General features: G+C 36.9%; 1 long non-coding RNA gene across 1 annotated transcript; it reads right to left on the bottom strand.

Moving 5' to 3' along the window:
* Nucleotides 1-6,322: 6,322 nt before the first annotated feature.
* On the bottom strand, nucleotides 6,323-7,590 carry LOC110712812. The gene is made up of 3 exons (XR_002509707.1): nucleotides 7,547-7,590; nucleotides 6,467-6,571; nucleotides 6,323-6,388 (listed from the first exon to the last, which is right to left on the bottom strand). It is a non-coding gene; the product is annotated as an uncharacterized LOC110712812 (long non-coding RNA).
* Between the last annotated feature and the right edge of the window lie 17,424 nt (nucleotides 7,591-25,014).

Raw genomic sequence — 25,014 nt, 5'->3', positions numbered from 1 at the left:
TTTCCTTCAATTAAAATATCATCTATTTCACCACAATAATCATTATTCTCATGGTCATCATCACCGGAAAATCGACGACCGGAATCATGTCTAAATTCTTGATCAGCCATTTTCTCTCTCCAAAAACTTGAAATTCTCTCTCTATCAATGAATTTTTCTCTCATAGAAAATTCTCTCTAAATTGAAAATATGATTTCTGATTTATGAATATCCTAATTAAGTCAACATAATTCTCTCGAAAAAAAATTAAGTCAACATAAATATGGAATGATCATCTTGATGTTACGTAACTCACGTTAAAACAGAGGTTGTTTTTTTTTTAAAAAAAAAAAAAAGTAGCTACAGTGATTTGTAGTGAGATAGATGTACAAAGCAACGTACCTCTTCTTGTATGATAAAATTTTCAGAAACTAGGCTCTATATTCTTGTCCAGTTACATGAATAGCTTCGTCTGTTTTATATCAGTTACGCAGTATATGAAATAGCTTTCTCAATTTTAGCCCAGCTTTACAAAATAATTAAGCTATTTTACCCTAGTCATACAAAACATAGATGAGATTGTATTTTCCAAGGTATCCCAAATACTTCAATTCTTTGTAACCAAATATCATCCCAATTCGATTTTATCAATTGTTACAAGTTAATCTAGAAAAATCTAGATAAGGTATGAAAAATCTAGTGTCTAGATTAGAAAAATCTAGAATGAAGTAGGAAAATGAAGAGAGGTTTTGAAATATCTTGTATAATATTAAAAATATTTGATATAGAAAAATCTAAATACATGTAATATGAGATAAGTGTAATAAAATCTAGAAAGTGGGAAAACATCATTATAAATATATTATATGTGCATGAGTAAGAGGTGAGCAAATTAAGTGAGCTCTCATTGATGTGGTGAGGTAAGTATTTAGCAAGATAGTGAGAGACATGAGCTCTCACAAATTAGATATGAGTTGTGTGTGTGTGGAGTAAGTCTCTACCAAAAATATTGTTGTACAATTTATGATATAATTTATGAAATTATAAAATTGATATATGATATTCAGGTCCATTAAACATCCGCGTACACCCAAATTCTATCATGATATCAGAGCCAGAATGTAATTACGAGGAATTTGAAGATCGAAGGATCGAGATATGAAGGATCTCGAGATTAACATTGAAGAGAATATGGAGGAAGGAAAAAAATTTAAGGTAAGTTTTTTGTGAAGATTAATGTTTTTAGGGAAAAGTCAAAAGAGAAAATTTAAATTAAAGAAACATATTATAGAAAAATCGTGATGAAGTTTTATCTTGAAGAAGATTATTATTTGGAATTTGCTAATGACAAGAGCATTAGCGGAGATAGTTGGTGACACGAGCCCCGAAAACAAACAAAAATTTGAATACAAAAATATTTTTGGAGAAGGTCGGTGACATGAGCACCAACAAAGTGAAATTGTTGGTTGGGTACCAACAAAAACTATAGATGATTTGTGACATAGGAACCAATGTGTATAACAAGAAAACTTTTAAAATCAAGTTTGGAGACCATTGATGAAAGAAGCATCAATGAAGTTTTTTCAACAAAGATTTTTCAAGATTAAGGGAAGTGTTAGAGGTTAATTTAGAAACATCTAGATGTGGTATGAAAAATCTAGTGTCTATAGAAAAATCTAGAATGAATTAGAAAAACCAAGAGAGGTTTAGAAATATCTTGTAAAATATCAAGATCTAGAAAAATCTAGATGCATGTTATTTCGGGTTTTTTCGGAATCCCTCGGGATACTGGTCTTGAATAATAGCTGGATGGTCGCTAACACCTGCAAAACTACGAATATTCCACTTAATGGAATATTCTCCTTCGACGATCACGTTAGTGACCAAAAACGGAATAAATTTAGAGAGAGAAAGTAGAGTGAAGATGGAGCTATTCAATGCTCTTAGAATAATATGTCTCTATCCACTCCTCCCATAATAAATGATTGGGGTATTTATAGGGGTGGAAAAGTGTGTCCTCTAGGGTTTTGTAACCCACGATGGTGTAATCTGATTGGCGGTGCAATCAGGTGAAGGCACGTGTCCATATAGGGCGTCGTTTTGCCGCATTCTAGGGATTTTGGCTCCTGATGTAAGGAAGCCCTTTTCTCTCATTTCAGGTTCTCTTCATGCTTGACACATGTGTCCTTCCTATAGAGACACGTGTCACAATTTTATTGGGCCACATGTCGCTATGAGATTGGACCATGTGTTGGGGGTTTTTTTACCCTAAACATTTTCCACCTGAGGGGGTGACTCGTACCATATGAGCCTCCTCATATGATCTTTTACTCGTCTTACGTCGTCCGAGTTTTGGCTGATGGACCATTGACAATAGTAAAAGACGAACATTCCCGTCCGTCCATCAGAGGGATTTCTCCTTTTGGGCAGTCTACCTTGTCTGTCCGCTTGATTTCACTTAATGGATTTTGAGTCTCAAAATCAGGTGGACGGGTTGTGCCGACTGGCTTGAGAGGGGACACCTATCATCCGTACTTGGCGGAATGAAGGTTTGAATTTTGCTGAACTGGCCAATTAATTTGACACGCCATAGTGTGGCATTACGTCTTTCCACCTTAAATGACGAACCGGTTTTTTAACAGTTCATCTTCTAAGTTAAACCTTTTTAAAAAATTACCGTTCGAGCTTCTGAGAGGGAAAATTGGATTTAACATTTCGCCCTCATAAATTTTGCCTATAAACCGGACTTGTTAGACTTCATTTTAGCACTTTAGAAATTTGTGCATTCTAAAGAGAAGTTAGAGCTTTTAGAGAGAGAAAATTACTTTCTTTCCTAATCTTCGAGAGCTCCGTCGTGTTCCTTGAGTTTTCCGGTCAAGTTTTTGAGTTTTCTGGTCAACCTTCAAGACTTTCCAAGACTTCTCAAAGTTTTCTACACGTACAGAGGTAATTGTTTGCTATTCTTTACTTCTTCCTTATTTTTCTTTAGTCATTGTATTTTAAACACGAACTAGCACAACACCAGGCTTCGTCCATTTCTCCTCATGAGGCTGGTCGTTCACCTTGGACTAAAGAGTCTAGAGTGGACGGGGACGAGTCCTCATCTCCGTGGAGAGAGTCCATTTCTAGTGCGTACTAACTCACCCCCACATATTCTTCTCTGTCCCTGCAAACGAACATGCCACGAGGCATACGTACGATAGACATGTTCCCAGAAATTCGGACGGTAGTCTAGTGAACCCTCTAGTCTCCCATGATCCGAGTAACATGGACAGGATGGACACAAATACAACCACAGCTAGTGGTAGTGAATGCTCTATGGTCGAAGTGACCACTTCCTTTGAAGAACGCCAAAATCGTCAAGGTACTCCTTCTACTAGGGAAGCGTCCGAACAAAATTCGGGACCACGCTTCACACAATTCACCGGCTCGGTCTTGATGTCATCCGAGCTGCACTCTTTTGGAAGGTATCCTTCCTCTTCTCAGGCGGACGCTGGAGCATCTGTCCAAAATCCGAAACAACCCCCTTATCAAAACTACCAGGTCGGCCAAGCCTAAAACTGGCATTCATTATTGAACCGGCGACTTGCCCCCTCACAAGGCTCCTCTTTATGGAATTTAATCAGACAAAGGAGGAAGGAAGGAAGGAAGGATAAGAAGGGGTGTACATAAAAAGGATCGGACCTGAAAACTGACCGCAACCAAACCTGTTTAAGCCGTATCTAACCCGGATATGTAGATTCAGGTCCGGTCCCGGTCCTTGAAATCCAAGGATTCTGGTTCCGGTTCGTATCAGGATTAAAACCAGGGTTTTCAAGTCCAGACTTGAAACCCGATAAAATTGATTTTTTTTTTTAAAAAAAAAAGCTTTTCTTTTAAAAATCAAAACAAGAAACCAGTTTTCATTTCTACCTCAAACTCCCTCACTCTCTCAGCTGACACCCTAACCCCGCACCTGCATGGCTGCACGCTTCCCTCAAGCGACCACTAGACACCAGACGTCCACCGTCCAGCAGGCTACTAGCGCAAAGACTCCGGGCATCGTAAGTTTTTTTAAATGTAAATATAATTATGTTTGAGTATTTTGTATTCGAAATAATGAATTAAGTGTGAGAATTTATATGTTTATTCATGTTTCATTTGCTTATAATGTTTATTTGAAGTTGGCATGTTGAATTTATGTTTCTTTTAGTTCATTTATTTTGACTTCATGGTTTATTTTTTGGTCTTTTTGTGAGTTTAAATAATTGTTTTCGATTTTTTTTTTAGTTCATTTGTTTCGAATTAATGTTGAATTTTCAAATTGTGAGTGTAATTTCTATTTTTTCTGTTTTTATTTTTTTTTATAGTGTATGCATTTTTCTTAATAATAATTTAACTTGTAAATAATAATTTAACATGTAGTATAAAATAATTTAACCTGTTGTAAACAAATTTCGTTATCATGCGTCACAGCTAAAAAGAAATATTTTTCTGTTTTATTATTTTTATAGTGTATGTATTATATTTTTGTAAAATTTTTATTAAATTCTATTGAATTATATGTTTAGGATCAAAAAGGAACTAAGGATTCTTATTCTTGCACTGTAAGTTCTTCTCACAATTTTTTTATAAAATGGTATGTGTGTTATTATTATGACTTAAAAATTTCTTATATTGTGAATGTACTGTAAATGGAGAGCTCTCAATCCAAAAGGCCTGCTACTTTTTCTCAACAAATGTCACAGTCACATTCTGAAAAGGATATGGAAGAATTGCAGTTTACTTTGCCTCCGGATAAGAAGCTAAAAGCGGGTCGAGAATATATATGGAACAGAAAAAGCAAGAGGAAAGCTGAGTAGTGGAAATATTACTTAGAATATGTCGAGAATGGAAAACTATGAGCTTAATTGCCGTTGATGGTAATCTTAATGGTTTAAAAACATTAAAAACCATGCTAAATCATGTCTTTATAATCCTGCTTAGAGAAAGAAAAGGGCAAAGAAAAGCAAACTAAATTGTATTTTGATCAGGGAAAGGGCAAAGAAAAGCAAACTAAAAGTGCAGTGGCGGTTATAAGCCAGCGCTAGGTGGTCGACGGAACAAGGCTCCCAAATTTTAGGGGCCCCAAAATTTTGGATATAGGTTAATTAGTTGCATTATGATACCATAAAATTAAATAGGAGCAGTGGTTAAGAGGTTGGTGCTTTATGTATAAGGTCTTGAGTTCAGATCCTAATAAATTCATTTTTTATTAGCATGAAGTATTTATTGAACTAGTAGAAAAAGGCTTATTTGCGTCGCTCATTTATAGTGTATTTGCGTCGCTTCTATGAGCGACGCAACTGCTCGCGACGCAAATGACTTAAAAGTCATTTGCGTCGCTCCCAGGCGCGACGCAACTAAGAGTCATTTGCGTCGTTCCTTTATAAAGGAGTGACGCAAATGACTCTTCTGATAAACTTCTTGTTTGTTATTTGCGTCACTCCTTTATAAAAGAGCGACGCAAATGACTCTTCAGATAAACTTCTTGTTTGTTATTTGCGTCACTTGTTTATATAGGAGTGACTCAAATGACTGACTAGACAATACAAAATTGCATTATTTGCGTCACTTGTTTGTTTAATGAGTGACGCAAATGAGGTGAATTTTTTTTTTAATTATAATAATTGCCTTGTATATGTTTGTAAAACCTGTTTTCCTTGCTAGTGGTATAAAGTTATATGCTAACGCTAATATAATTGAAATTAAAATGCAATATTATTGAATAATGCAAATGTAAATTTCGGCAGAGTCTCCTTTGTATTTTGGCCTACCCATAAAATTGGGAATGACGGCATTATATTAACAACCTGTCCAATAATTTACATCTCAATATCATAGACATTATACTCATTATCCCAACACCAATTAACCAAAAGCATTCATGTCAAGCCTATAATCCAAAACAAGAGTCCAACATGCGCTAAGTGTAAATCTAAAGTTCAACATTACATATAAAATACTCTGCCCAAATATCTCGAATCTCATTTATCTCCTCCTTGGTGTACGGTGTAGTTCTTGAAAAATCCTATCAACACAACAAATATACAAGAGGAAAGTTTTAATTCAAGATTGTAGCTAACATCAAATTGTATTTATCAAACAAAAATGAAATATTTGACAACTCATACCAGAATAAGATCCTCATTGCTTTGGTGATGTTCAAGTATTTCGTACATATAACGCATGACGCAATAGCCATACTCACGTCCCACCCAATTGTTGAGGACACTACATGTAATATATTTATAAGTTGAATTAAATTGCTATACTTAAATTATTAAGAAACTAAAAGTTAGGGTAAGAAATTAAGGTAACATGTCCCAAATGCCATGTCAATTTACTTCCCCTAGATTGTCCACTTAATGCCTTGAAACTTCGAAAAGCACTACACATTTGAAACAAATAACATATATAATATCCTTACACACATAAAATCATGACATTAATAACAAACTAGACTTACTTTGTCATTGCAAACTTAATTGCTAAATTTCGCTTCTGCCTCAAAGAATCAAAGATGATGACTTCACGCTTAGCCATGCATAAGACCAAAAGAACCCAATGATTCCTAAATAATATCGAAGCGATGCAACACGACTTTGTCAATCAACTTTATAATAATCATAATAAAAAAATACTTGTGTATAATTAATTATTATTGTATTAAATGGGATATAAAGGTATACGAGTAGTAATAATTTAACAGGAAATAAGACGACTTTTGACCATTAAAGAAAAATATATTTGAGGTTATCAACAAAAAAAAAGCACTAAATGAGATTTTAGCTATTATAAAAAAAAAAAGGAGCTATTTGAGCTGTCAGATGAATTGACCAAATGAGATTTAGGTCAAGGCATCTGCTCCAAAATTTGGTTGATTTGTAGTTCTAGTTTATCTACTGGTTTGTCAATAGTTCTAGTTTATAAGCCAAACGCTAACAACAAATAGGTTCAGGTCAGGTTTAGTAAACTTAGTTCTTCTACATACCGTTCAAGTCTAGAACTCGTGCACAAAGAATAGAAAGGTGGTACTTAAAACACAAATGTAGCAACAGGCAAGTTCTGTAAGCTGAGTTTTTCTAAATGTCATTCAAGTCCGAAACTCGTGCACAAAGAACAGAAAGGTAGAACTTCATTCACAAATGCAGCAACAGCAGGCAAGGATTACAACATTACTGTAGCAACCAAACCAAAGGAAAAGGAAATCCCAACATGCAGCAATTTGGGGAACTGGGGTCCAGAGTTCAGCTATTTAGAATCCAAACCCAAAAGAACCATCATCTTAAAATGGTGAGGGAGAAGTTGAAAGGGAGTCATTGTAACTATATTGCCAAAACTTGCGGGAGGTCCTAAGACAAAACATTTGATACCATAAAGATGTTTGTACTACAATTTCCCAATATGATTTTAACAAAAGAAACATAGTATTCAGTAATCATGAAAATTCTTCAAGTATCAAAATTCAAGGGTCTGCAAACAATACTAATTTCCAAGCCCTGTGATAGATCCTAGCTACATCACAATATCTATCCAAAAAAAACACCTTAAATTCCGGCAAAAGCCTTCTTTTCACCAGCAGCAGCTCCAGCTGGAAACCCAATTGTCAAACAAAGCGGTCATTTGGCAACAACGCCAATGACCCCAAACACGCTAGGTGTTACAAGGCAAACATCCTCGGACGATCAACTCATCCTAAAACTAATCCTAATGTAAGCATCCAATAAAAGTAAAGAAATAAAGGTGAAAAGATAAAATAAGAATGTTCTCACCGAGCGTCAAAGCTATGCTACAATAACCAAGGTGAAAGAATAACACCCTTTATGAAGCTCCAAAAACCGTAGCACGAGCAAAACAAGGTGAGAAAGAGAGAAAGACTATATACAAAAATGAAATTGTTAGTAACGAAAACTGACTAGAAAACTATGTACAAAAACCTAGAAAAACCATCGTCATCAGCATTATTAAAAATCCCAAAACATCATCATCAAAATCTAGAAAACATAACAAACAACATACCAACTAGACTACCAAAAGCGAATCAAGAAAACCCACCAAAACCTTTTCAAACATATCCTCATAAGTCCAAGGTGCCTCCCCCTAACCCTACCCTAAAACACCCTTTTCGACTCCCCCCTCACAAAATAAGTGCATCGACCGCGATGCATACAAGAAAGGGAAACTATAGGGGAGGTATCAAAAAGGGGAAATAAGCAACCCAAGGGGGACTAATGGCCACTAGGGCCGGCACCACAATCACCTGCATCCCCATCATAAGAGAAGCCCGATGGGGGGCCATAGGGATCCCAACCACCAGTATAACCGGGTGGCCACCCATAATGACCTTTGAAAAGGTCAAGTTGGGATGCGGTCAACTGGTCATATGGCTCGGGTTGAACACAAAGCTCGGGGTGAGTGGGGTGAACATAGCGGTAGTTAGGATCACCCCTATAGTCACTCCCTCTTGAAACCCGATAGTCATAAAGACCGGACTCATCGGGGAAATTGCGCCTAGGCTCATCGGGTTTAAGACCCCTTGCCAATAAGGGTACGTAGGGAGGTTGTCACCACCCCAAGATGGCACGGGCCCTAGTTGGGCCGACACATACGGGTAGTTAACCAGAGGAGCGACCTCCCCCCTACATACACTAGCATCATACAAGGCGCTAGTTTGAATAGCTAAGTTTTGGTTGCCGGCATACATACCTTGCATGCTTAATTGCATGCGCTCCATTTAATCTCGCATGGTCATCATCTCCCGAAGATAGGGATCTTGTTGGAAGTAATGTTGTTGTCGTTGGTGTCTTCTTCCTCGTCTTTGTTGATGCATTGTTGTTGTTGTTGTTGTTGTTGTTGTTGCTGCTGTTGTTTTTATTGTTGTTGTTGTTGTTGTTATTGTTCTTCCTCTCCACCACCATTATCACCATCATCATCCTCCTAATTCACATCTGCATCCTCCTCTAGATCAACTACCACTTGCCCTTATCCTTAGGGATAATCCAAACATTCCTAGCCTCCCTATGAATAGAAGTTGCGGCCGGGTTTGAAAGCAAGCAATAGTGCTCATTTCGCACTAACCAAGAATAGAGACATTGGCATTCCTGGTACTAGTGATGAAGCATAATGTGTTGAGTTGCTTCAAGTCTAGTAACACGCCTTCACTCCCTACAACAGGAGTGCAAGACCTCAAGAACCCCTCTTGTTTGAAATGAGTAACCAACCTTGTAACCAATCCTCCACAATGAATCTCTCCGGTTTTGGTCCCACTAATTATCGCCTTGCAACACTCCATAAAAATGTACCCAAAATTCTCCTTAGGCCCAAAATCCGACTTGGTAGCCATCCAAAGAACCATAATCTCTTCCCTTGAAAGTTTCCCAAGGTCTTGCTTGTTAAAAATGGCATAACCAAGAACCCTATGAAGAATCCTAAGGGCCGGGTGAATAAATTCAATAGCAAGCGATATCTTGGAGTCAAACGTTCTCTTATTAGCAATGGTTCTCCACCATGCAGCCTTATTATAAGCAACCGGGTCGGAAAGGAGTGGCTCAAAAATATCGGCACGAGGATTAAAACCAAGGGATTAATTGAATTTGTGGAGGATTAATGTACGCTTGACAATGAACAATTGGAAAGAGATGAGAAAATCAGTATCCCCCACTCTATTATATTCAAATGTAGAGAAAAACTCAATGGTGGGTTCCAAATATGTTCTAGGACAAGATTTGACAAACTCGTCCAAATGGAGGTTTCGGAGAAGGGTGTCAAGATCGGAATCAATTCCTAACTTGACTATGTCGGCATGATGATAATTGCGGGTTGGCCTAAACTTTCGGGTTTTCATTTTGTTGTAGATTGGAGCTTGTTTAGAGCGGTTATAAAATTTGAGAAGGGGTAGAGGTGGAGGTGGGGTAATATCTTGAGGAGTGGAGTTTTGAGGAGGTTGGCTATGGGAAGATTGGCCATGGGAGTATTGGCCTTAAGAAGATCGGTGAGAACGCATCTTGCTACTCTTGCTCTTTCTTAACAAATCCATAGTCACCAAATCAAACAACAAAAAAAACTCAAAGGAATTCACACCAAAAACTACTCAACACAAATACTACAACCAACACTACACACAACTTCACAACACCACCAAACACTACAAAGTACATGTTTCAAACAAGACGACAACTAAAATCCAAACAACAACCAACAAAATTAACAATCAATATAAAAAATAAGCCCAAATCACTCAAAACAATCCCAAAATCACCATACAATTAACCATAATCATCATATTCATAATTGTAGGGAATATTTCAAGCATTACCCCAAACTTGAATCCCACTGTACTGTGATCATACACTTAATTACGGTAGCGTCCAAAGGGAAGGAAGCTAGAGCAAAAGAGTCGCCAACAAGTTTTAGGAACTTGTAAATCATTCACAGGGTGAAGGTTACACCCCTTAATGATCCAGGAGATCGTTAACTCCAATAGGTCTGGAACCATGACTGGTGTTCAGGTGTGAGGGTACGAATCCAATCTAAAAGAGACAAAACTCGCCCTATAAAATAGGCCTCTACTTTATTCTAATCGTATTCATGTGCGCTTTTTGACTAACATACAATCAATAGGTTTATCCTAAACCTGTTTAATCTATGTTGGTTGAATATTAATGCACAAATATAAATCTATTATTGGCAATCACTTGAATTATAATCAAATTAACCTTAAACAAGATTATTAATTATCTTATTTAGTGCGATTTCAAGTAGAAATTCCCTTTAAACATGCATAAAAGGTGTGATCAAGCAATAACAATAAATATAATCAAGCAACATAATGATTATCATAATAATAACGATCATAATTAAAATAATCATAACCATAATCATATCAACGATAAAGCATAATAATAGCAAGATCCTAGGCATGATACTAACAAGATTAAAAACACACCCTAGAATGTCACTAAACAATAAAGATCAAAGCTTTAACCCTAATATGATACTAACATGATATTAGGAAAGAAAATAGGAAGCATCATAATTGATATAAGAAACTTAATCATTACCCTAAACATGACACTAGGAAGCAATAAAACATCCTAACATGATACTAGGAATCAAAATAAAATAATCTAAGCATGATTCTATGTAGAAAGATCAATAAAACAATTAAATTACTTACTTAAATGCCTCGTATCTCTTTCTAATAACAAAATACACACGTTAGTAACTTCAAGGAAAATAATAAACAAAACAATTAAATTAAATAATTGAAAGAGAGATTTGGGACCAAACCCTCAGAAATATCAAACCTTTCACGTCTAGGGCGAAGGCAACATCGAACTTGGCTAGGTGTGTCTAGTGCTAATGTATGAGGAATTGTGTTTGTAAAAGGCTAGGCTAGAAAGAGGGAGAGAGGAGAGAATAAGCTTTAGCTTAGGGAGATAAAAAATTAGAGAATTTTGGTTGAGAGTTGAAAAACGGAGGTCCAGGGACCCTATTTATAAGAAAGTAGTCCAGAATTGTTAGAAAAGAATCAGAGTTCAAAAAGGAATAAAACTACTTTATGTCGCTAACGACAGAGCTCGTCGCCAGGCGCTGCACTGCAACGCCAGGCGACAAACTTGTCGTTTGGCAGTGCAAGACAGTTTTTTACGGATATTGTTTTTATCATATCTTTTTATCCAGAATTCCAAACAAGTCATATAATATGTCGTTGGAAATCTATTGAAGTCTACTTTCCAACCCAATTTAAATCAGATAAAAATATTTTGTAGAAAAAAATATATGGAAAAATTAGTGGAAGGATGTCAGTTTTGGATAGAGTTTTGTATTTCTTTCATATCTTTTTCGTTATAGCTCGAAATTAATGTAATAATATATCAACGGAAAGATAATTTCAAGATATATCCAACCGTATAAGATTTGGATAAAGATTATGAGGAACAAAAATAATATCTAAATGTCTTTGAACATCTTTAAATTTGAATAGAATTAGGAAAAAAAAAGGAAAGTTTTATTCAATTTCAAACTCTTTGATTTTATCTTTTCAAAAAGTATAATTAAGATCTTTTAGAAACTTATGGAAGTGTCTAATTAATCCTAATTATTTTAAGAATAGTATTAAACCTTTGAACCCTCCACATGATCATTGGGCCGTAGGTAAAATACGGTTTGGGCCTAGTTTAGTATTTTGGCCATAACTTCATCATTATTCATCGGAATTGGGCTTATAATATATCGTTGGAAAGGTCTTTTCAAGACACATCCAAATAAACTATTATTGGACCCATATCATGGACCAAACTAAACTAAAATGTACATTTTTCATAAATAGGGTAAGAAAAGAAATATTTTCAAAAACCAAAAGAAGAGATATTTTAATAAAATCATTCTCATCACTAGAGTTTTCACACTTTTGCTTTGTTTGATAATCAATGACATGAATGGTATTCATCACTAGGTTTGGTTTGGGGGAGACACAAATGGGTGTCTACAGAAGCCCCCACTTTGACTGAGTTTGGAGAAACGCAAGTTTCGAAAACAAAAGTCAAAGTAACGATAGGGACGGAGAATGATTCAGAACGTTCTGCGATCCTAAGTTATTCTTGTATTGCCGATACCTGCAAATTAGCATTAGTTAAAACAGATAAAAGAGTTAAGAAACGCGTATCTTGCACCGTCGGGCACACGTCTCTTGAGCTAGCCGATTTTTGCTGCATTTTTGTTGTGACAACCTTCTACAAGCTAGGGAACGCCATCCCGCTGTTTTGATGTTCACAGTCTCTGAACAATGGAGCTTTTTGATATGTCCACGGTTCTCTGAACAAAGAGCTTCTTTTTTGTTTTAAGATCTTCCTCAATCTAGGGGATACCTCCTGAAGACTGCTACGCTTTTAACTGCCTCCAATTTCCGTTGTGATAGTCTTCTGCAAGCCAGAGAATACTATCGAAGATTACTTCGCCTGAAACGACCTTCTACCGCCTTGTGACCATCTTCCGCAAGCCAGGGAATATGATCGAAGATTGCTCCGCCTGAAGCCATCCTCAGTTGTTGCGATAATATTCTAAAGAAAATTACCGAAGATCAACGCTTCTTGATTCTTAATGCAGCTTGAATTTTGATGTTGATGCTTTGGGTGATGACGATCCTCTTTTCTTTGGGAATAGTTTCCAACACAACTCTTGTATGATGTATGACAATCCGATTCAGGGAAAGTTGTCGATGCCACGTAACAATCCATCCTTAGAAATGTTGCTACGATGAAGCGACAATCCGTATCTCAGAATATGTGCCAAAATCCAATTTTGGGAAAAGTTGCCAATGTTTCGTAACAATCGGTCATAAGAACTTTGCTACGATCGACAATCCACATCTTGGAATATAACTCTTGAAAGCAATCCACCTTGGAAATTTGCCAATGCTATGCGACAATCCTTTTAGGAAAATGTTGCCCAATTGAAAATCCGCATCTTGGAACTTTTGTAAAAAATATTCGATCACCAATCCACTTCGTGAAAATTTGCCACTTACTAAAATGAATGACAATCCACGTTGAGGAACCTTTGCTGACATATTTAGATGAATAGAGACCTGCGACAATCCTTTAGGAAATTTTGCCATAGGGAACTATGTGTATGACAACCCAATCTTGGAAAACTTGCCAGCGATGTCAATCCGAACTTGGAAAAAAATTGTCAAACGGAGCAGGAGCACGACAATCCACGCTTGGAAACTTTGCCAGAGATGACAATCCAATCTTGGAAAAATTGTCGTTTAAGAAGCATGTGCGACAATCCATATTTGGAAATATTGTCGGTTGGGGATGATAATCCAATCTTGGACAAATTGTCGTATAAGTGCTTACTTTTGAACCCGATGCCTTGGTTCTTATAATAAGCCAATGCTTAGGCACGTAAGCTAAGTGAGACGATCGTCGTCAGGTCAATCACTTACTGCGATTGTAATCGAGCCGACTACTAATCATGTCAATTTGCTTATACGGGCTAACTGGCGTACCAAAGAACCCAATCAATTAGTATGAACGCCGTCAGACAGATCGACAATCAAATATGATCGCAATCAAGCTGACTCTAGTTGATTTGCTAACTTGTTTGCGTCCCTTTGCTTCAAACCTTTTGTAAAGCTTACCCGTCCGTCTGGGACTTAATGTACCTGCTTTTACATTTTGGACTATAAGACTTTGCTCATGTAGTTAGGGTTGACCTAAGACTTAGTGTTGCTTGACTCATTGACTTGACATGTCTCAAGGTATAAATTGACTTAATGATGACTCACTTTGTGTGACTCGTGTGTGCATAGTGTTGACTCATGAAGCTCGATATGTACATAACTCAAAATGCAGAAAAACAAAAATTTCCGTCATTTTTGTGGAGGATACCTACTTTCTCCCAAAAAAGAAAGACGCAAAAAGAATAAGTGTTTGATGGTGCATGTTGAATGAGCTTAACCTGTTAACGTTGTCTCTCTTAGTACAAGGATTGTTACATCTTAGACTATCTTAGTTGACTAGATAACGAAAGTATTTTGGTTACTTAGACACGGAGGCTAAAGTACTTCATACTTTGTGATGCAATGATGATTGATGTTGATATGACAAGGCATGTTTCAATGTTGTGTTAAGATTTCATGACAAAGGGTTCCTAAGGGAAGTATATTTGGTCATGTATCTGTGATGTGTGTGAAAGTGACACTAAAGCTAGGCTGCAAGGGCTAAGTGTGTGGGAAGATATTATTTCATGAAGAGTTAAATGATGGTGACTCTTTAGGCTAGGTAAGCTAATAATGTAGGGATCAAGCCCCCAAGTCTAGCTCTAAATGAAAAGGATGAGCATTGGAAATTCCTAGATATGATCAATTATGAACGTAAATATGAATGTATTTTTGTTACGTCGCACCTCGATGTGAGGTTGCTTACGTATCCGTTAAGAATCAGGCCGAACGTAGCTCTAGTCGAACCTCGCACAAGTGTGTATACCTCAAAAAGGTCTTTTGGAGGATTGCAACATGGTTAGGCTAAAGGTTTGAAGAAGAAGGGGATAAAGGCTCAAGACCCTCGATAAGCCCCCAAGGTGTGAAACCTTGCTTTTGAATCTTTATATTTTTATGCTTTAGGCTTTTAACTCCTTTTTAGCTCTCTTTTCTTTTTTTCGTTTATATTTTTCTCTCTCTTTTGCGTTTTCATTTATTTTATTTTTATAAGTGTGGGAAATCCCGATCATGCAGTCTATCACTCACTTGGCATTCATGTTTCTCAGGCACGATACTGAGCACTCGATAAGAAACGCAATCCGAGACGTGTTCTTACCAAAGATATTTTCATATCAAAGACATTGGAACACTTACCCTTTGTTACACTTTTATTTTTGCTTATTTTTATCAATTTTAATCTTTTGAATTTCTCAAGCTTTCATATGTGGAACTTGCATGAGCCGCACACCATCCTATCCAAAGGTTAGGTAGATGTGGGTTGAAGAAAGAAAGGTCAATCATTAGATGAGGCTCAAAGTTGTTTATAAAGACAGGATATATTTGAAAGGGTAAAGATGATATTATAGGCTACAAGGGGTGCCTCAAATCACTAGTATACCTTGTGCTTAGTTCAACATGATTTTTTTTTAAATGCGATGTAACACGATGATCGTATGCAAGGAAATAAATGCTCATTTTATTAAAAGGGAAAAAGAAAAAACCTACAAAGTAAATCTAAGGAAAATAAAAAGGTGCTTATGCTAGACTTATTAGGGAAAAGAAGAATGAAAAAGAAATAGGAAAAAAGGCCATGAAATCTTGTCGTTGAAGCTCACTTCGTGTCTTGTGTTGTTTGCTTTATCATCACCCAGTCTTCTTGCTAGCTAGAGGCAATGGGATCTTGTTTGGTTCTATGAGATCTTGAATGAGATATTGAAACCTGTAGCATTCATCCGTGGTATGACCGTTTCCTTAATGGTATTTGCAATAAGAGTTGGGATTCCATCTTGAAGATCGATTTTCTGGCGTTAGATCTTCAGTAGGGCCGATAGGTTTGATTAATCCTTGACCATAGAGACGATCGAAAACAATGTCATAGGTCATTCCAATGGGTGTGAGCTCTCTTTTGGGTTTCTTTTTAGATCCTTTATTATCCATGGCTAAGACTTCATCGTGGTCAAAGGTACTAACATTGTTACTAGAGTGGGTGTTGTCGGAAGAAGAAGGATTGTCGTTCTTCTTTCCTTTCTAGCCACTGTGGTTACTATTGTTAGTAGCTTTTTGCTTTGCGAGGTCATCTTCGATTTCAATACCAATGTCATAGACGGCCTTGAAAGTATTCAAATTATTTTGATATTTTAAATTCTTTGAATAATTCTCTTAGAGATTCTTGATAAACATCCTTACAGATTCTTTTTCGGTGGGCACCTCAATCATTTTAGCGGAAGTTTCCCTCGACTTATTAAAGAAAGAAGTAAAGCCTTTATTCTCTTTTTTTCTTAGCATCTCAAGTTGTCTATAGTCGGTTTTGACTAGAAAATTACACTTATATTTGTCAATGAAAGCGTTTTTTATTCCATCCTAAGTAGAGGTTTTCTCTTTATCAAGAGAAAAGAACCAATGTTGACAAACGGTTTCTAAAGACATTGAGAATAAAGAGTGAAAAATATTCTTATAAATCCCCTTATGTTCATTATAGTTTCAAAGGCCCTTAAGTGAAATTAAGGATTGTCCATTGGTCGGAACTCAGGGATGTCGTTGACATTGAACTTCTGCGGAAGAAGCTCCTTGTTCACCGAGACCCCTTGTGAGCTAATGCCCTGGAATCTATAGTCATTGGATATTTTGCTCAAGCTTTGTTGCATGAGCTCCATTTGTTGTTGTTTCACAGGGTCATTGATTTGAAGGGTTAAAGCCTTCAACACCTTAGTCACATTAGCCATTTCCTTCTTAATATCATTGACTTCTTCTTGACTTGCCATTATCTTCTTAGCTTTTCTTTTTCGACCGACTGGTTTATCAAAAAGTTGAACTTGAACGAAGGTGTTGTCCTTGATTAATTGCCCTTCTCTCCTTGACCAAGTACTGTGGAAATGGAAATTAGGGATAAATTTTTTATTATTTATTTTGACTCAAGCTCTATTCAACATAGAAGAGAATGTGGAAGAGAATGGGAATAAATTGGACCCCCACTCGAATGACGGAAAACGACTCATACATGAACCTAAGACATGATCATGGTGACATATATAAAGTGTGTATTAAGACTAGTGAGTGTAAGTGACATGTTCAGACTTTTGTCATGACCATGCGAATAGACTATGTGACTAGACTCGAACAAAGACTAAGTTAAGACCTCATGTATGTGCACTAAACTAGACAAGTTGTAGTATTTTAGTCATAAATTTTTATTTGTGACTCTGATTGAGACGAAACCAACTCCAAATTAAAGATAAAACTCAGGGCTACAGATCCATAAAGTTGTACGACTCGTAACTCTTTCTAGAACTCCGTCTATGACCAAACAAGTTGACGCTTGTGCAGTATACAATAAAAATTCGGGTTGAATCAAAGGAACTATGACTCGATTTTAGACATATTTATTAGCTCAAATTAATTAACCAATTAATTAAGCAAAGTCCTTTAGTCCTTGGTTAGTTTATTTAGAATTAATCACAAGTCAAACAAACGGTTAGAAAAAACACATAGAGTATGCACAACAAATAATGCACAAGTAGTCAAGTAAGCATAATATGATGCAATGAGTTTGCAACCTAACAATGTCTCTAGTTCTCTAAAGTTTGGGATATGGGTTAGTCAAAGAGGGTCCATGGTTATGAGTCCAAATGCACCACGCAAAAGCCTTACCTTTGGAAGGGTTGGCACGTGTGGATGGGACCCCGCGAGTTAAACTCGCTTCCACAGTTTGGTAAATTCAACATTCTCGGATGTACCCTTCGTTGCCAAGAACGTTTGATTGGGTAGATGGAGCATAAATTCCCATAGGGTGATGTCCATATGTAAAACACATATGGGTTTTAGAAAAGAGAGAAAACTCAATCAGGAAGTAGAATCGAGCCAACAGTGCTAGAACCAGTATAACAAGAAGGTAAAGTTCTGGCTCGGTATTGGAAGAACTTGGCGCCAGACATCAGAGTCTGTCACCATGAAATAGCTCTGTCGCCAGACGATAAGCTTGTTTCCAAGCAATGAGGCCATTTTTCAGGCGACGCACTCTGTATTCTAGACGCTAGTTCCTACATGCCTCAGCAACTTTCTGTGTTCTTAGAATTTTTCAGTTTTCGCAGTATTATTTCGATTCTAGTTGTGAAAGATATTCCTCAAATTTCCAACGTGTAAAAATCCTATGTTTTTTACTCATTACGGATGGTCTTTCCAATGAGAACCTTTTTTATGCTTATGCCTATAATGTGAATCAAAATTACATACATGAAATACTTAGAACTTTTCGAGTTTCATCCACTCATTCCAAATCATTGCCAAAATAAATTTCAGGAATTAAAATAGAAATCCTCCCCAGTGGAGTCGCCAAAAAACTATAAGGAATATTTCAAGTATTACCCCAAACTTGAACCCCACTGTACTGTGATCATACTCTTAATCACGGTAGCGTCCAAAGGGAAGGAAGCTAGAGAAAAAGAGTCGCCAACAAGTTTTAGGAACTTGTAAATCGTTCACATGGTGAAGGTTACACCCCTTAACGATCTAGGAGATTGTTAACTCCAATAGGTTTGGAACCGTGAATGGTGTTCGGAGATGAGGGTACGAATCCAATCTAAAAAACAAAGAACTCGCCCTATAAAATAGGTCTCTACTTTATTCTACTCGTATTCATGTGCGCTTTCTGACTAACATACAATCAATAGGTTTATCCTAAACTTGTTTAATCTATATTGGTTGAATATTAATGCACAAATATAAATCTATTATTGGCATTCACTTGAATTATAATCGAATTAACCTTAAACAAGATTATTAATTATCTTATTAAGCGTGATTTCAAGTAGAAATTCCCTTTAAACATGCATAAATGGTGTGATCAAGCAATAACAATAAATATAATCAAGCAACATAATAATTATCATAACAATAACAATCATAATTAAAATAATCATAACCATAATCATATCAACGCTAAAGCATAATAATAGCAAGATCCTAGGCATGATACCAACAAGATTAATAACAAACCCTAGCATGTCACAAAACAGTAAAGATCAAAGCTTTAACCCTAATATGATACTAACATGATATTAGGAATGAAAATAAGAAGCATCATAATTGATATAAGAAACTTAATCATTACCCTAAACATGATACTAGGAAGCAATAAAACATCCTAACATGATACTAGGAATCAAAATAAAATAATCTAAGCATGATTTCTATATCAAAAGATCAATAAAACAATTTAACTACTTACTTCGATGTCTCGTATCTCTTTCTAATAACAAAATATACACGTTAGTAACTTCAAGGAAAATAATAAACAAAACAATTAAATTAAATAATTGAAAGAGAGATTTGGGACCAAACCCTCAGAAATATCAAACGTTTCACGTCTAGGGCGAAGGAAACTTCAAATTTGGGTAGGTATGTCTAGTGCTAATGTATAAGGAATTGTGTTTGTAAAAGGCTAGGCTAGAATTGAAAGAGGGAGAAAGAGAATAAGCTTTAGCTTAGAGAGAGAGAAAAATTAGAGAATTCTGGTTAAGAGTTGAAAAACGGAGGTCCAGGGACCCTATTTATAAGAAAATAGTCCGGAATTGATAGAAAAGAATCAAAGTTTGAAAAGAAATAAAACAACCCTTTGTCGCCAACGACAGAGCTCGTCGCCAGGCGACGAACTTGTCGTTTGGCGGTGCAAGACAGTTTTTTACGGATTTTGTTTTTATCATATCTTTTGATCCAAAATTCCAAATAAGTCATATAATATGTCTTGGAAAGCTCTTGCAATCTACTGTCTAACCCAATTAGAATCAGATTAAAATCTTTTGTAGATATAACGATATGGCCGAAATAGTGGAAGGATGTCAGTTTTGGATAGAGTTTCGTATTCTTTTCATATATATCTTTTTCGTTATAGCTCAAAATTAATGTTATAATATATCATTGGAAAGATAATTTCAAGATTTATCCAACCATATAAGATTTTGATAAATACTATGAGGCAAAAAAATAATATCTGGCTGTCTTTGAACATCTTTAAATTCGAATAGAATTACGAAAAAAAGGAAAGTTTTATTCAATTTCAAACTCTTTGATTTTATCTTTTCAAAAAGGATAATTAAGATCTTTTAGAAACTAATGGAAGTCTCTAATTAATCCTAATTAGTTTAGGAATAGGATTAAGCCTTTGGACCGTCCACATGATCATTGGGCCGTAGGTAAAATCCGGTTTGGGCACAGTTTAGTATTTTGGCCATAACTTCTTCATTATTCATCGAAATTGGGCTTATAATATATCGTTGGAAAGGTCTTTTCAAACCCCATCCAAATACACTATTATTGTACCCATATCATGGACCAAACTAAATTAGAATTCACTTTTTCATAAATAGGGTAAGAAAAGAAATATTTTCAAATACAAAAAGAAGAGATATTTTAATCAATGAAATGAAAGGTATACATCACTGGGTTTGGTTTTAGGAAGACACAAATGGGTGTCTACAATACTTAACCAAGGTAAATCAAAATCAATGCACAAAATCAATAAAAATTGACAAAAATAGAGCAAGGATTAGGATTATACCAAAGTTGAAGACACAAATCAAGCACAAGAACACCTAAAACAGACCAAGCACGAATCAAGCTTGAAGGTGCCTCAAGAAACTAATTTTTCCCGAAAAACAACGAGAAAGATGATCTATCTTTATGAAAATTGAGAAAAGTAAAAGATTTTGATGAAAATTTGAGTGAAATTTAGGAAAATGATGTGAGATTGATGGGTTGGGGGTTAGGGTTTAAGAGGAGGATGAGAGAGAAAGAGGAAATATGAAGAGAAATGAAAAATAAGAGAGGAGAGAGAAGGAGAGGGGGCATGGTTAAAAAATGAACCCCAAACGTCGCGCCCGCGGCAACAAGCTGCTAGAATTTCCAATGTTTTACCTGAAGGTAGGCCCGAGGCCTCTCCTGATGCGTCGCGCCGTCTCTAACTCTACTACGCCCGCGGGGAGCTTACGGGGCTACTGTGGCAACAAACTGATTTGAATTATCATTTTTTACCTCTTTGCTGAGCTGCGCCCTCTCTAGGATGTCGCGGCCTCTCTTTTTCACCCGCGGGGCAACCGCGGCAACAAATTGATCAAAATTGCTCTTTTTATCACTTTAAGGCACAGAACCCTCGTGGCCGCTCTATAACCGCGGGATGCCCTTTCTCCTGCTTCACAAACTCTTCTTGTACTCTCCTCATCAATTACCTTAGATCTATAGTTTATGATGGAAGTTAACCTAAAAACAAATCAAAAATAAGAAAAATAGTAAAGACAAAGACTAACAAATAAAATGAAAGAATGAAAAGAAAAGAGAAAAGAAGTTGAGAATCCGGGTTGTCTCCCGTAAGCGCTTTTGTATAACGTCGTTAGCTCGACGATTACCACCCATTCAAGATGGTTTTCGAAGAAGCAATGTGTGAACAAGGCCAACAAAATCACCATCAAAATACTTCTTGAGACGATGGCCATTAGCCTTAAAAGAAGAAGAATAATCCATCGCTGAGACCTCTACAACACCACTTGGAAAGAAATTCTTGACTAAATAGGGACCGCTCCATCTTGACATAAGCTTTCCGGGAAACAACTTCATTTTTGAATTGTAGAAAAGAACTTTGTCACCAACACAAAAATCTTTCTTCTCAATAAGCTTGTCATGTGTTTCCTTGGAACGAGCTTTGTACACACTAGTACAATCATAAGCATCAAGCCGAAGCTCCTCTAGCTCATGAAGATCTAACCACCTTTTCTCCCCGCACTTGCCAAGTCAAAGTTTATCTTCTTGATTGCCCACAAAGAACGGTGTTCAATCTCAATTGGGATATGGCATGATTTGCCATAGACTAGGAGGTATGGAGTGGTACCTATGGGGGTCTTGAAAGTCGTTCTATAGGCCCAAAGAGCATCATCCAACTTTTTCGACCAATCCTTTCGATTTCTCGCAACCGTCTTTTCAAGGATTAGCTTGATTTGACGATTGGAGACTTCCACTTGGCCGCTCGATTGGGGATGATATGGGAGGCCAAATCGTTGATGGACTCCATGCTTCCTCAACATCTTTTGAAAGGCATGTTGAATAAAATGAGAACTATTTTCGCTTATCACCTCCTTTGGTACTCCAAATCTTGGAAAGATTATTTTCTTAATCAACTTCATAACCACCTTGTGGTCATTAGTTGGGGAGGCAATGGCCTCGACCACTTAGACACGTAATCGACCACCACAAGGATATATTTATTTCCAAAATATGAGGGAAATGGCCCCATAAAATCAATACCCCATACATCAAACACTTCCAACTCGAGTATGGGTTGTTGAGGCATTACATTTTTCTTGGAGATGTTCCAACTCTTTCACATCGATCGCATGTCTTTACAAAGCCCCATGAGTCCTTAAAGAGGTGTGGCCACCATAAACCGCATTGAAGGACCTTAGTGGCGGTCTTAGAAACACCTATATGGTCCCCACTCAGATCCGAGTGGCACATTTTCAAAACACTAGGCACCTCTTCGTTTGGCACACAACTTCTAAGTAAGCCATCGACCCCTCGCTTGTATAAGATGGGATCATCCCACACAAAATGCCTTGCCTCTCTCTTGAGCTTATTTTTTTTGTTCTTAGAATAGGAAGGAGGAAACTTCCCACATGCAAGAAAGTTCACTAAATTGGAAAACCATAGGAGCTCATTTGCTTCAATAGCATACAAGAAGTCATCAAGCATCCTATCCTCAATTGGAGAACCATCATCATGAGTTTGAGAATCTTCTAAACGAGATAAATGGTCCGCCACAACATTTTCCACTCCTCTCTTATCCCTAATCTTAATGTCAAAGGTTTGGAGTTCAATAACCCACCGGATCAACCTTGGCTTGGACTTTTTCTTAGCAAAAAGATACTTGAGAGCCTCATGATCCGTGAAGATAATGGTCTTGAAACCCAATAGATAACAACGGTACTTCTCAAAAGCATGAACTATAGCCAAGAATTCCTTCTCCGTTGTAATGTAATTCCGTTGAGCTTCATTTAGAGTCTTGGACATATAATAAATCACATGAAGTTTCTTGTCCACTCTTTGACCCAAGACACCTCCTATTGCCAAATCACTTGCATCGCACATCAACTCAAGTGGTAAATCCCATCTTAGAGCTTGAACAATAGTAGTAGAGATTAGAGCTTTATTTAACTTATTGAATTCCTCTAAACACTTATCATCAAATACAAACTCGGCATCCTTTTTAAGAAGGTCATTGAGGGGATTTTCAATGAGCGAGAAATCCTTGATGAATCTTCTATAAAACCCGGCATGCCCTAAGAAAGATCTCACTCCCTTTACATTCACCGGAGGTGGAAGCTTTTCAAGACTTCAATTTTAGCTTTATCCACCTTTATCCCCTTGTGAGAGATCTTGTGGCCAAGGACTATGCCTTCCTCCACCATGAAGTGACATTTCTCCCAATTCAAGAACAAGTTCACCTTATCACACCTTGTAGGACATTTTTCAAGGTTTTCAAGGCATGCCTCAAATGAAACACCTCCTACAGGGAAGTTATCCATAAAAACCTCCATCCCCTCTTCTAACATATCTCCAAATATCCTCATCATGCATCTTTGAAATGTCGCGGGAGCATTGCAAAAGTCGAACGACATTCTCCTATAGGCAAATGTACCATATGGACAAGTGAAGGTTGTTTTCTCTTGGTCATCCGAATGGATAGGGATTTAGAAAAATCCCGAATAACCATTAAGAAAACAATAGAACTTGTGCCTTGTTAGTCTCTCAAGCATTTGATCAATAAAGGAAGGGAGAATTGATCTTTCTTTGTATATGTGTTTAGACGTCCATCGTCTATACACATCCTCCATCCCGTGACCGTCCTCGTCGACATGAGCTCACCTTTCTCATTCTCAATGACGGTCGTACCTCCCTTCTTTGGGACAACTTGACCGGGAGAGACCCACCTAGAACTAAAAATGGGGAATATGATTCCCGCATCCAAAAGTTTGGTGATCTCCTTCTTCACTACCTCTCCCATTTAAGGATGTAGCTTTCGTTGCCTCTCAATAGAAGGTAAAGCACCCTCCTCAACAGTTATGTGATGAGTATATAAATCAAGGATTATACCTTTGAGGTCATCAATGGTATAACCCAAAGCACCTTGATGCTTTCTCAAAACACCACAAAACTTTTGAGCTTGGTGCTCACTTAAAGAAGAGCTAACAATCACGGGAAAAATGGAGTTGGGTCCCAAAAATCCATACCTAAGGTGTGATGGGACAGGTTTGAGCTCAACCATTGGAACACCTTTACCTTTTTTTGATGTTGCTACTTACAACGCTTCTTAACTAGAAATGCTCAAACACATTTTCTCTTCAACATCCTCAATGCCTCCATTTAGCACATCTTCATACCAAGTCATTTCCTTGCTAGGAGTACCTATCTTTTCCTTGTTTAACAAAACATTCTCAAGAGCATCGTTAGAAGTCAGCAAGTGCTCATGCATGGAAGACACAACATGATCAAGAGAATCAATCATCATGCAGTTTTCTAAAGAAGAACATGGATACTTCATGCTTTCATTCAAGTCAAATTCAATGACCTCATTTCCTACCTTAAGTGAAATTTTTGCACTCTTAACATCAATCATGGCACCCGAGGTAGCAAGAAAAGGTCTACCAAGAATAATAGGAATGGTAGCATCTTCATCCATTTCAAGAACTACAAAATCCACCAGAATCACAAACTTCCCTACTCTCAAAAGGAAATCCTCCACCTTACTCTTTGGAAATTTGATTGAC

The sequence above is a fragment of the Chenopodium quinoa genome, unplaced genomic scaffold (assembly GCF_001683475.1).
Source record: "Chenopodium quinoa cultivar QQ74 unplaced genomic scaffold, ASM168347v1, whole genome shotgun sequence".
Taxonomy (NCBI): Eukaryota; Viridiplantae; Streptophyta; class Magnoliopsida; order Caryophyllales; family Amaranthaceae; genus Chenopodium; species Chenopodium quinoa.
This window is presented reverse-complemented; position numbering and strand designations above follow the sequence as displayed.